Genomic DNA, 13539 nt, shown 5'->3' on the forward strand with positions numbered 1-13539 from the left:
GGCACTACACTGTAGCTGGACTCCTGTGAGCTTTACTATGTCTTGTAATACTACAACTATGGAGTTATCTAAGAGGTTGTGTTAACCTCAGGAAGAGGTTGTGGAATGTTCTTCATAAGTAACCTAGTACCTCGTAGTTCTTTAACCTGTTCGCTCTCTGCGACTACAGACAGATACTGGATCAGGTGAAGAATTCCTGTGGCTCAGTATTGAAACTGCTTTTGGCAGTGGCTGATGATTGTGGCTGGGGAGACAGTGTGTCTGCGAGTGGGTACACTCCTCCAGTGCTAGCAGGTCATGTGTTAGTTCTGTGTAAAGGCAGCTTCCTGGTGGAGGCTTGACTATGGCAGCTGTGGGAATCAACATGCACATCCTCTGTCTTGCAGTTCCACAGCTCCCTAAGGGGGCTTATCTTTTTCTGGCTGGCTGATTTTTCACTCCTGCAAGTCAAAGCAGCGTTGTTTGTCCTCTTAAAGTTGAGATAATGCCAGTTTCTAGCTTCAGGTGTAGAAGGAAGGAAGGAGTCAAGGTAACTTTGGGAAGGAAAGCTGAAGTGAACTTCAAATGGCAAAGCTTTTTGAAGAAAAATAATCTTGGCAATGTCACAGAGAATGACTACAAGTAATGTGTGATGATGATGTCTTCAGGTGGTTGTCTGTCTAGGCGTTCCTATCAAGGGATGCATAGGTGAGCAGTGGTGTTCAGAAAATGTTATCATGATTGAGGTAAATTTTGTTCCCCATCCTCTTGTGAAGTTGTTGATATAGGCTGGTAGAATGTGCCTCCTCTTCTTGGCTTCTTTCTGCTCCTTGGGTGACAGGGAGTGGCTGTTAATTCTTGTTGTTTGAAGTGCGTTGTTATAGTGTTATATGGATTTTGGCTTGGGGTTGCTGTTGTCACTCCATCCCTTTTATGTTCATTAACAGGTTGTGCTTGCCAGTGTAAGGTTATATCAATCTGACTTTTTTTTTTCAATGTTTTCAAGTAGTTGTCAAGGATAAGAAAGAGCTGTCTTCTGGTAATGTTTTGGTTGCAACATGGCCCAAGCTATTCTGTTTTCCATGTTTTTAAAGTCTTTTCTGCAGAGAGCTGTAGTGGTTTGTCTATTTTCAAATCTATATTCAATGTTGTCCAGTCAGACGTATCATTAAAGATCTTCAGTGGCTCTCAGGAATGGCAAGAACTTGTTCTTCCCCATTGAGAAATGGCCTTGTGAGCAACTGACAGACTTTTGTGATGGTACTATATACATGAAAAATCTATCTACCTACTTACAGAAGGGGAACAGACCTATGATCTTGTACTTGGAGTGAATTTTAGGTGAGTTAAGGGCCACCTGTGTAGAAAAGAGTTCGAGGCTGATTCTTACCTCTCTGCTAGTTATTTTCAGCTTTTTTTTTTCTCTTACTGAATCTGGTCTGTCAGTTGCCTCTGTCAGAATAAATTTGTCTTGTATTTGAGTTTTACACCATCTGTTTGATGGCTGCAATATATGTTTTTAGTCCTATGATTGATAGATTTCTGGAGCTTTTAATTAGATTTTTTCTCTTCTATCTGTGAGTTGCTTCTTTTTTTGAGACCTTAAGTTAATTTTGCCCCTCAGGTGGAAATCATTTTAACCAATGACTGTATTCTTTCCTTTTCTGTCACTGATGAAGGGGCATTTTCAATAAACATCAGTTCAGTTAAAATGAGAAAGAAAACTCAGTGTTTTAAAGCTGGTCTTGTCTTGACTTTCCATCAAGCAATCTGCAAAACCTATCTGAAATTTACTTCTACATTGATTTCAGAGTTTGTATTGCTCACCAACTCACTTTCACCTGTGCTTTCCTGGAAACTTGCAAAACTGTTGCAGAAATGGTTCTTAGCTTCTTATGTCAAAGGGACTTAGGAGAGCCCTCGTGCTTCCAGCAGTGAGATCTGTGGGACTGCCTTCCTACTTCAGTCACACGGTGAAGAATCAACCTTGTGGAAACAGTGTCGGGCTGCTAATTAAGAGTCTCAAACACTTATTAAATGTATTTAGAGTCCAAACAACACCGAGAATTTTGGGAGATAGCATTCTTATCTTTCATACCTCGCTGGCTGCTGTGTGGACCTCTGCTCATTCCAGTTTGAGGTGCAAGGCTTTTGGCAGTGGTGCTATATTTAGGAGTTTAGGTGGAGACACAGTAACCCTCTTTTATTGTGTGGGGATACTCTAGCAATAGTATGCTGTGACTGTACGTATGGGAAGTCACCCAAAAGAACAAGACGAATCAGTTGCCTGTGATTTTTCAGAGTATTTTCTCTGTGTACCTTCACAGTCGTTCCTGTCTGCATAGACAGGCAATCAGTTCTTCTGTTTCAGCCAGGGCTCCGTGCAAGTGAAGGATTAAACTGCTCTGGAGGTTAACGGTTTGGAGATCAGTAACCCATTTTAGCAGCCTATGAAGGCACTTGTAGAAGATGTGTGGGGCAATGATGATAAACTCTATTTCTGATAGAAGTTGGGTTTTTTCCCCTTGCATTTTGATGCTCTTGCTTGCGACAACTGTCCTCATTTAAATAAAAAAGGTCACTTTGCAAAATTTTAAATTTGCTGTATTTTTCATGATATTAGTGAAAAATATGTAATGCAAGTTAGGCTACTTCAGAGCTGAGGATAGTGCCTGCTGTACTGATCTGTACTGTTTCATCTGCTTGTCTTCATCCCTTTGCTCTTTTTGTCTTTGCTGCAAGCCCTTTGGTTCTTTGTGGTTTGTACAGTGCTTAACACGAAGAAATCCTGAGCTATCATAAGGGTGCTCCTAGGCATGACAGCAGAAATGGTAATACATTTCAGATTAGTGAATCTGAGGTTCTGATCTCCAGAATCACAACACTACAAAACGCAGTTCTCATGTCTGGCTCCAAACCCTTTTTTCCAAGAGCTAGGTTCTGTCATGGTTGGCTGCTTGACTGGGAGGCAGGGAGGGTGGAGGGGAAAAGTACATGAATGAAAGTTCTCATGAAATGTTTCAAAAGATAAGCATTTAGCTATTATGGAAATAATATGCTGAAAGCAGAGGCATAGGTGTGTTCTTGTGCATACTAGTAGCTAAGAGGACTATTTCTTAATCCTTGTTTTTTTCAGTTGATCTTTTTCCTTTATTCTAGTGACTGGTAAGGAATGTATTTAGTTAACTTGTACCAAATAAATGTATTAGTAGGTTGTCAGGCATTACTGACATACGTTATGGGACCCAAATAAAGAAGTTTGAAAAGATACAGACAGCGAGTTGTGAGCTTTGCGCGCTTTCTCAGGTCGTAGTAAAACTGGATTTTAAAGTCAGTTCAGCCAAACTGTCCTACTGTATTGTTTTCAATGACACTTTCTCTAGGTATGCCCTGGTCAATAATGAGCACTTCTTCAGATATTTTGGCAGCTTTTAAAGTTGAAGTACTACTCAGTTGTCTGTCTGGCAAAAATGGTTATTAGCATTAGCAATAGATACAGTTTCATATATTACGTAATACTGACTTAATGCAAAAAATTGACTTGGAAAGGCTTTTTCCACAAACACAAGATACGAGTTCCTAACTTAAGAGATTTCAGAACGCTCATCACAAAATGGAAGACTTTTCCCTGGATTTGTGTAATCATGATCCTTGGGACATGCTGTCTTTTGCAAAGATGGATGACCAAACAAATTCTTCACTGTTACCTGGATGTTTATGTAAGAATATAATTTAGCTTTACAGTAACAGGTTTTTTCCCCCCCCTCACAATAAGAAAATAGCAAACAGCACAGAATTCTTGTCTGCCAAAGGTCTGATTGCCCATTCTCTGTTTTACAATATAATATGTATCATATAAAGCTCATCTAGCAAATGTGGTCAGATGACATCAAGCCCATTAGAAGTAATCACTGCATATATGTGTACTGGTCATCCACAGATACGGAGACACTAATGTTTAATTAAAACAGTTGTATTCTTTGAATATGACTGAGAAATTTTAGCAAGGAAAGCTGCATCCTGAAAGCAATTCAAACATCTTGTGTCTTCCTGTTAGTCATAAAGCATGTTTTGCCTAGACTTTAGCAGGACCTTAATTTATGGATTTTCCCCAAATTTATCTTTCATCTGTGTGATGGTTTTGTTTAGTCTGGGGAGGCATTATATTCAGTACATTTTTTGAAATGCTGATTTTGGAAAAACTTGGATGAAACATCTTTTCTTGGCGAGGGTGGTAGTGGTTACAGCATCACTTAGCAAGCTGGGAACTTCTGGGTCAGAAGCTTCTCTGAAATAGTTGTAGAGTCATGAGAAGCGGCTAGCCGGCTCATCCTCTTGAAGTGGTAGAGCTGGTTAGAGATGGTGTTTTAAGAATATGGCTGGGGAGCAAAAAAGACAAGTCATGAGGAAATAGTACAGGGAAGCAATTATGTGTTTCTGAAATGCCTAAATAAATGCAGTAGGGAGTGAAGATGGAGACAAGAATAAAGTGGTGAAAAAAATTACAGAAGTAAAAAAGTTGAGCAAATAAAACTTGTTTTCTGGCAGTGGAAGTAGATATTGAGAAATAAAGCCCTAAGGCAAAGGGTGGCTCTTCTGGGTGAGACGAAAACACACATCTGGATAGAAGTTTCTCTGATAAGACCGTGCAAGTACAAGAAACACCCCAGTGATCCTTTGGAGGTTGTGGGTTTTAATAGATAACATATGAAAAGACAACAAACGATAAGGAGCAATCAAAAGTGGTTTATGGATTTTATTATTTTTTTTCCCTTGGAAAGTTCTTTAGCTAATTGCTTATGAAATTTTTTGGATGTTGAAAATTAATTATTCCCAGTTGAAGTTAACTTCATTTTATAGAATAGATATTTTCCAAGGTTGTCTTTCTATAGTTTTTAGGTATATAATAGGCTTAGTGCAAAGTCATTTTATAAGCATGAGCCGTTTTGGTAACTTGAAACATCAGATACGTGTGCCAAGTCTTGTTTGGAAAAACTTGAGGTTTGTGTTCATTTAGCAAACATTGTGAAATCAATTCAACTTCACTCCAGTGAGTCAAGTGTTGAAAACCAAAAGTTGGAGGAGGATGGGGGAGCAGGGAAGGTGGGAATCTACTTGAGAATGAACAAAACTACTTGGGGTTGTAACATCTGGATGCTACTTGGTCAAGTCAATAAACAACTTCCTTCAAAACTTCATTTTACTTATTGGAACTGTCCTTTATTGTTTACTGCAAATTGGCTTCATCTGCTTCTTAATGGCTACGACAGTCATGTACACTCAGTGTGGTGATACTTGGAAGGGATAGAGTTGGTGAAACTAGATGCTTGTTAAATTGAAAAAAATAAAATTATACACCCCAAAAAACAATCAAAAAAACCCCCAAACACGAAGACCTTCCAAGAAAAGATCTAGGAAGAGTTTCTAGTCTGTGCATGTCTGAAAGTGAGCAAGGAGTAAAATCAAGGCTTAATTTTTGTGCCAGGATTCACTAAAATGGGTTGTTGGTAGATTTTTTTTTTTCCCCCCAAGCTGTCAAGAATTATAGCAATCAGAAGCAGGTATGAAGTATTTCAAGCCCTAAACACAAATTGTCTGTATTAGTGAAGAACACCTAAACAGACAACAGTTTCTTCACTGGGTTCCATGCAGTCATATACCACATAGTTAAGCGAAATAAAGCAATGCAAATTTGGAAGCTTACATGTAGTGGGTTTTTTTTCCTGAATGAGCCTGTTGTGATTGTGTGTAGAATTAGGGACAAGTGTGTAAAAGACTCAGGGTGAAAAACCATCTCATGAAAATTAGTAATTTTTGTCAGTCCTTGTTTCTCACTTTTTAAATTTCATTCTGTTCTAGAAGTCCTTAATTAACATGACATTAACATTAAACACACTGGAGAAATTATTAAAATTTTGGTAAGTATAAGTATTTGCCGTAAATTGTAGTGATGACAACTGTGAAGAATGCTTACACTTAGATTTTCTGAAGTTCAGTTATCACAGGTTATGTTTTATATTGATTTACAAGGTATTTCTGTTTGAGATAGTGAATGTGAATTCGTTTGGGTAACCTTTAAAGTCCGAAAGCGAAGATGACTGAAGTGCAGGCACATAGCTATTCACCTCCTGATGTGCTTGTCCATTTGATAGTTGAGTGAAAATATGGCCAAAAGGATGTTTGACAGCACTGAACTGCTGTAACCACCTAACGTCCATACAGCCATCTGGTGCGTGTTGGATGTATGAAAGATGAGGTACAGTTACAGGAGTTAAGTAGGAGGAATGATGGAATAAAATCAGGAATGGAGAAGAAATAAGTAAAAAAATGAAGGTTTTTTCTTATATGCAGCTGTTAACCTTGGGTTTTTTTATATGAATGAATATGATGCTTGAGCTAATATGATGCGCTACTGTCCTTCTTTCTCTTTATAGTGTGCACATCCTGGCTTCTTCATATTAAATCATGTTTCTGTAGCAACTGCATTTTAGAGTATTTTCTATGGCTTTCTTTGCGCTTCAGATTTAAAGCTTTCTATTAACCCCTCGCCTCCCCTAAAACAAAAAACAACAAACAAAGGTTTTACACTTTTCTCTGTAGAAAATGTAGAATGATAGAATTTTTAAGACTGGAAGGGACTTCAGGAGATCTCCTCATCCAGCCTCTGCTCGAAGCAGGGTCAACATGGAATTCAGGCCAGGTTACGTAGGAATTTGTCCAGCTGGGTCTTGAAAACCACAGCACCTTTATGCACCCTGGTCCACAGCTTGACTGTCATGGTAGTAATAAGTTGTGTGTGGTGGTTTTGCTTTTTTTTTTTTCTGGTAAACAGCCAGAATCTCCCCTATTTCAATTCATGATCGTTGTATCTCTTGCTGCGTACTTCAGTAAAGAGCCCTGCTCCTCTTTCAGAGTAGGTCCTCAGTGGGTATTGGAAGACTTCTCCTCAGTCACCCAAAGCCTGCCCTTGTCACAGAATCACAGAATGTTCGGGGTTGGAAGGGACCTCTGTGGGTCATCCAGCCCAACCCCCTGCCGAAGCAGGGTCACCCAGAGCAGTTGCACAGGACCTTGTCCAGGCGGGTCTGGAATATCTCCAGAGAAGGAGACTCCACAACCTCCCTGGGCAGCCTGGGCCAGTGCTCCGTCACCCTCAGAGGGAAGAAGTTCTTCCTCATATTCAGACGGAACTTCCTCTGCTTCAGTTTGTGCCCATTGCCCCTTGTCCTGTCCCTGGGCACTACTGAAAAGAGCTTGGCCCCATCCTCCTGACACCCACCCTGCAGATATTTATAAGCATTTATAAGGTCCCCTCGCAGCCTTCTCTTCTTCAGGCTGAACAAGCCCAGTTCCCTCAACCTCTCCTCGTAGGGGAGATGCTCCAGTCCCCTCATCATCCTCGTAGCCCTCCGCTGGACTCTCTCCAGTAGCTGTTCATCTTTCTGGACCTGGGGAGCCCAGAACTGGACACAGTACTCCAGATGGGGCCTCACCAGGGCAGTGTAGAGGGGAAGGAGAACCTCCCTCGTCCTGCTGGCCACACTCTTCTTGATGCACCCCAGGATTCCATTGGCTTTCTTGGCAGCCAGGGCACACTGCTGGCTCATGGTCAGCCTGTCGTCCACCAGGACACCCAGGTCCCTCTCCGCAGAGCTGCACTCCAGCAGGTCCGTCCCAAGCCTGTACTGGTGCAAGAGGTTGTTCCTCCCCAGGTGCAGGACCCTGCATTTGCCTTTGTTGAACCTCATCAGGTTCCTCTCTGCCCAGCTTTCCAGCCTATCCAGGTCACGCTGAATGGCCACACAGCCTGCCGGTGTGTCTACCACACCTCCCAGTTTGGTGTCATCAGCAAACTTGCTGAGGGTACATTCTAACTCTTCATCCAGGTCATTGATGAAGAAGTTAAACAAGACTGGGCCCAGTACTGACCCCTGGGGGACACCACTCGTTACCAGCCTCCAACTAGACTCAGAGCCGCTGATGACAACCCTCTGAGTTCTGCCATTCAGCCAGTTCTCTATCCACTTCACCGACCACTCAGGTGGTGTCCAGGGTAAGCAAGCTAAACTTCCTCAGACTCGTGGATTCAAGTCACTTGCTCATTTCAGTCGTGTTTTACTGGACTTGCTCAAGTTTATTAGCTTCTTTATACTACTGAGAGGCCCAAAACTGGACAGTGTTCCCTGTGTAATTGAGAAAGACACTGTTCTCCCTTAATCCACAGATGTTTCAGCACAGAAGGCAGTCAGGTTGGTCAAGGATGATTGAACTTTTGTGCATGGTGGCTGTTTTCAGTCATCTTCTATTCTATGTACCCAGAAATCACTTCTGATAATATTTGCACTGACTTTTCCAGGGACCTAAATGAAGCTGATGATCACCAGCCTGTACTATACCATGTCATTCTTTTCAACATTTTTGAGGACATATGTAATATTTACCTGTATCGGATGTCACAGCAAGGCTGCACTGTATCAGCCAGATCTCTCTGCTCCAACAGATGCATCCGATCTGTTCCCGCAGACTTGTATGGGTCAGGATTTCTGAAGAGATGCTTGACTTGATCCTCTGCCACTACTGGCTGTTCTTCTCCTCCTTGAACCTTGTCTTTAGACACAAAGACTTGGGATATTGTGTCAGTGAAGACTTGAATACAAAGGAGGCGTTGAGCCACCTCAGTCTGTCGCTAAACCTCCATGTCTTCCTTATTCTTTTGTAGCTCACATACTGCTAGAAGCTTTTCTTGATGACCCTTGCCAGTTTGAACTCTAGCTGAGCTTTGATTTTCTTAATGTCATCACTAAATGTTTCAACAATGTTTCTGTACTTCTGTGTACCATATCCTCTGTTCTGCACTGGAGCTGGGTCATGAGATGTCTCTTTAGCCAAGGTGGTACTCGGATACACCTGCTTGTTTTCCTCAGTGTCTGGATGGAGTGTTCTTGTGCTAGGGTTATTCTAGGCTGCTTTCCACAACATGTCCCCCATCAATCCCCTGAATCCTGGAAAACTTTAGAATTCTGGAAAACTGAATTCTGTTCTCCTGAAGTCCGGGGTCTATGCTTTGCTATTTATCCTCCTTGCACCCCTCAGCATTGAGTGTCATTGTTCCACAAACACTAAAGCCAAGGATTCTACTGAATATCTCGCCCCCAACCATTTCATTGTTTGTGACTAACAGATCAGGAAAGCTTAACCTGTGGTTGGCCAATCTAGCATCTATTTTAGGAAGCTATGTCTGACACCCACTGGAAACCTTCTGACTTGCTGCCCTGCCCCTGTGCTGGCTTTCCAGCAGATGCCAGGGAGATTCAATCTCCTCTTAAGAACCAAGGTCTGTGATCTGGAGACTTCCTCCTGTTGCTTAAAGAACAATGTTCTTCCGTCCTTCACCCAGAGTGGGTGGTTGGTAACAAATTCCTACCACCATGTCAGCTTCACTGACCTCTCTTCTGATCCAGACCTGCACACTCAGTGAGACTGTCCAGTCCATAGAGGAGCTCCAGAAATCTGAGCTGTTCCTTCACATGAAGGGCAGCCTCTGCTCCTCCTCTTCTTTGCCTGCCTTTACTGAGAACCCTGTATTGAGCTGTACAGTATCATTGTACGTATGACTACAAGAGCTAGCCCACCATGGTAGTTATTCCGATGGTGGTGTATTTCTGCATTTGCAGTCAAAACATCAGCTCTTTCAGCTTGTTTCATAAGCTTTGTACTTGCATAATGGCACATGAGGCTGTGCCAGCACAACCTCTAGACCCGTTTTGTTCTTCCTGCAGGCTCTCTTTATCTTTCATGAGGTCACAGATGACACTACCAAGTGAGATCTGGAGAACATCAAGAGTAACTGCAAAACTTTGGGTACAAAGGTGGAGGGCATGGGACTGTAAAATGTACTGTTAGAACATTAATCTGCCAACATAACAATTCCTTTATGTATAATAAAATTTGCAAACTATGATAATTAGCGAGTTCCTGCAAACTAGGGCAAACAGATATATCCTTGGAAGAAGTAGAGTATTTGAATTAGTTCGTTGTGCTGCTTTCTACAGGCCTGGGGTATGGCTTCCAAGAGCAATCTGCTTGTTGGGGAATTCAGCCACAGCACAAGTTGCAAAACCGTTTTCGTGGTGTATTTTAACACCTGTAGTTTGCCAAGTCTTTTTCCTTATTTTTATAAGGATGAGGACAGAAGTGTGTTGCCTGCAAGCAGTTCCAGATCATTTGGACCCTTAATGTGTGTTACTAACCAAGCACTACTGTAATGGGTTTAGGAATGGATAGCTTATTCACAAGATTGGGGCACTTAACCTCTAAGATCAGTTTTCTCATTGTTCAGACAGAAAGAAAACAGTCTGAGTCATACCTGAAAGCCTTCTGTAATCAGAAGGAACGATCTAATTTTTTTGAATTAAAAGCTGTATCGTGTAGGTGTGTTACAAAGGTATGATGGACTGCAGCACGGAATTTGTGCATTCCAGCTATTGTGTGGCTATTCAATCACTTTTGAAATTATTCTGGAGACGGAAACTAGGCAGTGTCATACACATGGTGCTATCCAGTAGCAACAAAAATTAAATGTTGGACTGTAAGTTTATTGTTTTTCAGGTTTAACATGGATGGCAAGCAATATCAAAATTAGTGGAACATTACAGTGTTACTATGTGAATACACTCTGTGCAGTACTCATTACTGAAGCTATGCAGAATATTTTTTTAATGCTTTCAAGAACTGGTGATTGTGGCAGGGCTTGCTTTTTCTCTGCTGAATGTTCCTCCACGTATGATTTGATTGTACTGCAGATCAGAGCAGGGTGTCTGTGTTCTCCTACCTACTAGGTAGTTACAGACTGCAGTATGATCTCCCCTTAACCTTTTCTTTAAGTTCAACAAGCCCTGTGCTCCCAGCCTCTGTTCTTATGTCATGCTACAGCTTCCTGATGGTCTCAGTAGCCCTTTACTCACCCTTTCCAACGTGTCAATGCCTTTCTTGTACTGGAGAGCCCGAAACTGGGTACAGTATTGCAGATGAACTGTCACAAATCCTGAGTACAAGAGATTAGTGAATTCTTTCAAATCCTTAAACCCTTCTGAGTACACTCTCGCTAGTACAGCCTGGTCAAGGGTGGCCTCCACTGCTGCCGGGGCACGCTGCGGATGTTTTGTGGCCCAGTGGGACTCCAAGATCCTTTTCTGCAAAGCAGCTCCCTGGTCAGTCAGTGTCCCACCTGTAACTGTTGCATGGGCTTATTTTCTCCTAGGTGGGGGACTTCACAGTTTGGTGTTTTTTTTCCCTCTCTATTGAACTACATGATGTGAAATGTTTAGAGAGTACCAGTCTTCCTAGCAGTCAGGGGAAGAAAAAAAAATTTTTCTCATGCTCCTTTGTGAAGTCAACTGTTTGTTTTAAGAAGAAAAAAAATAACTAAAAAAGTCTCATGTAGAGATGGAATGTACCATCTTCTTTTTTAAGAAATGAAATTACTTTGGCTGAATATGATTTTAAAGTTTTTTGTCTGTTTCTTTGTAAGTGATGTTCATACTTGTCCAAATGATTTGGAAACTAATGGAATTTGTGTGTTTCATAAAATCCAGTCCCAGGACTTTATTTCCTGCATTGCAAAAGCCGAGATGGAAATATGTTAAATCTGAAGATATGCAGATTGTGCTGCCAGAGGGCTTCAGGGTAGTGTTATAACTGAGTAGTTTATCATGGTAACTTTGAAGTTTTTGGATTGAGGGCGTAAGAGGGTAGCCAAGCATTTTCTATTGGGAATTGTAGTCATTTAAGGTTAAAAGGCTAGTGGCAGTTCATACCCGTTAAAGACAAATTAACTCCGTAGCAGAAATCCTGTAAAATGGTTAAAATAATAAAACAGATACTGGGTGTGTACAGACCATGAAGGGTGATCCAAAGCTACTCTACGGATACGTTCGCATGTGGGAGTGGACTTTTTTTTCCTTTTAATTGTTATGGTTGTTAGCATGTTCCCAAACTAAGAGCAAAAGTACTTGTAGAGAGAGGAGGGCTTTACTGAACAACCTTTTGTCTCCACCCCTGCAGGTAGCTTTCCTAAAAATCAAGAAGGTAGTCCTTGTGGCTGTAAGCTTCTAGAGCATGAGTGAATGGTTAACTTGCCTGTGAAAATGAGTGTTTCCTTCAGTTCAGGTGGTGTGTGTTGGTGTTCATGGTTACCTTGTGTAGTGATTGGGGCTGCGAAAACAAATCAAACAAGAAAATTTTCAAGGGATGACTCAGCTGTCATTCTATCAGGTGGTTTGGATCCACAAAGTCCTTGAGCAGTGTAATGGCAAAACAATAAAAGCCTTGTTTCCCAAGAATGTGTGCTGCTTGAGTTATCTGGAGGAATTGGGCTAATGAAAAATACCAGTAACTCTTTACAGTCAGGAATCTGGATTCAATTGTTATCACTTGAGTTTTAGCTCCCGCATTTTGAATGTTACTGCCAAGTGGATTTATCGTCTAAAATAAATCCTTCAGAATGTTTTATGAATTAATCATAACAAAGAATGTGTGCTGTATTCTCCAAACAGTTGCTCTTAAATTTGTGGGGAAATTATTTTTCTACTGTTCACGAACTTTTGGAAGTTCCATGAATTGTGCCCTCACTGAGGCTTGTTTTGATGCAAGTTCTAGATGGTACGTTGGATCCTGACCTGTTGGTTCTTAGGGGACAGGAGAGATTGTTATTAATTTCTAAGAGCATTGTTCTGTGTGGCATACAAATGTTATGCATCCCTGGTTGGAAAATACCAAAAAATTACATGAAAAGAATGCATCTTCCCAGTAGATTACACAGGGTGTTGGTTTAATCAAGGTTCTTTACAGAGTATTGGGGTTTGTGCTGATTTATTTGGCCGAAATGTGGTGCAGATGTGTATAGCTGTGAGCTGGTGTGTGGTAGTCACTCTGAAAAATTAGCAGGAACAGAAACTCAGTTTTGTGTTGGAGTCTCTATGATTAGAAGTATGTACTTAGCTTGCTTATGAAGCTGTTGGACAGGAAAGAATCCTAGTGCTGTCTAACTTGGGTATGAGCTCTCTTTTGAAGAGTCCGACAGTTATTTTTTCTTAAATACAGTATGTAGTTCCTGTACTGCTCTTATTGAATTCTTTGTCTATTAGTATAAAGGAACAAACACCTGAGGACTTGAATGAAGTTGCAACTGGTGCTCTAGATTCCCTTCTCCTTAGCAGGCTAATTTCAGTTTGTATGTATTTTCATTTTATGTAATGTCTTCCTAGGTTAAAGACAAATGGATTAATAGTTATTTTCCAAAATACTGCCCAACTAGGACTTGTGTTTGTCATAGAGAAGCAAAAATAGCTACTGCCATGAAATTATTGGACATCAGAGATGATCTTCAGTTTTGTTGTTAGGAATGACACTGCGTTGGCCAGATTGGCACCTGAGATTCTCTCTAATGGAGGAAGACGTTGTTGCTCTAGCACACTTATTGACAGTGAATGGCTTCAACCAAATGAAATCATTGTGTTTCTTCTAGAAAGAGAATTAAATTTAATCAACTTATTTTCTGAC

The 13539-nt window shown here is 41.1% G+C and overlaps 1 protein-coding gene across 2 annotated transcripts in view; it reads left to right on the forward strand.

The window, feature by feature from the left end:
* The window catches only part of SLIT3 (slit guidance ligand 3), a 525043-nt gene that overhangs the window by 7240 nt on the left and 504264 nt on the right, over window positions 1–13539 (forward strand). The gene's annotated exons all lie outside the window — the stretch shown is intronic.

The sequence above is a fragment of the Opisthocomus hoazin genome, chromosome 23 (assembly GCF_030867145.1).
Source record: "Opisthocomus hoazin isolate bOpiHoa1 chromosome 23, bOpiHoa1.hap1, whole genome shotgun sequence".
In the NCBI taxonomy this organism is placed as follows: domain Eukaryota; kingdom Metazoa; phylum Chordata; class Aves; order Opisthocomiformes; family Opisthocomidae; genus Opisthocomus; species Opisthocomus hoazin.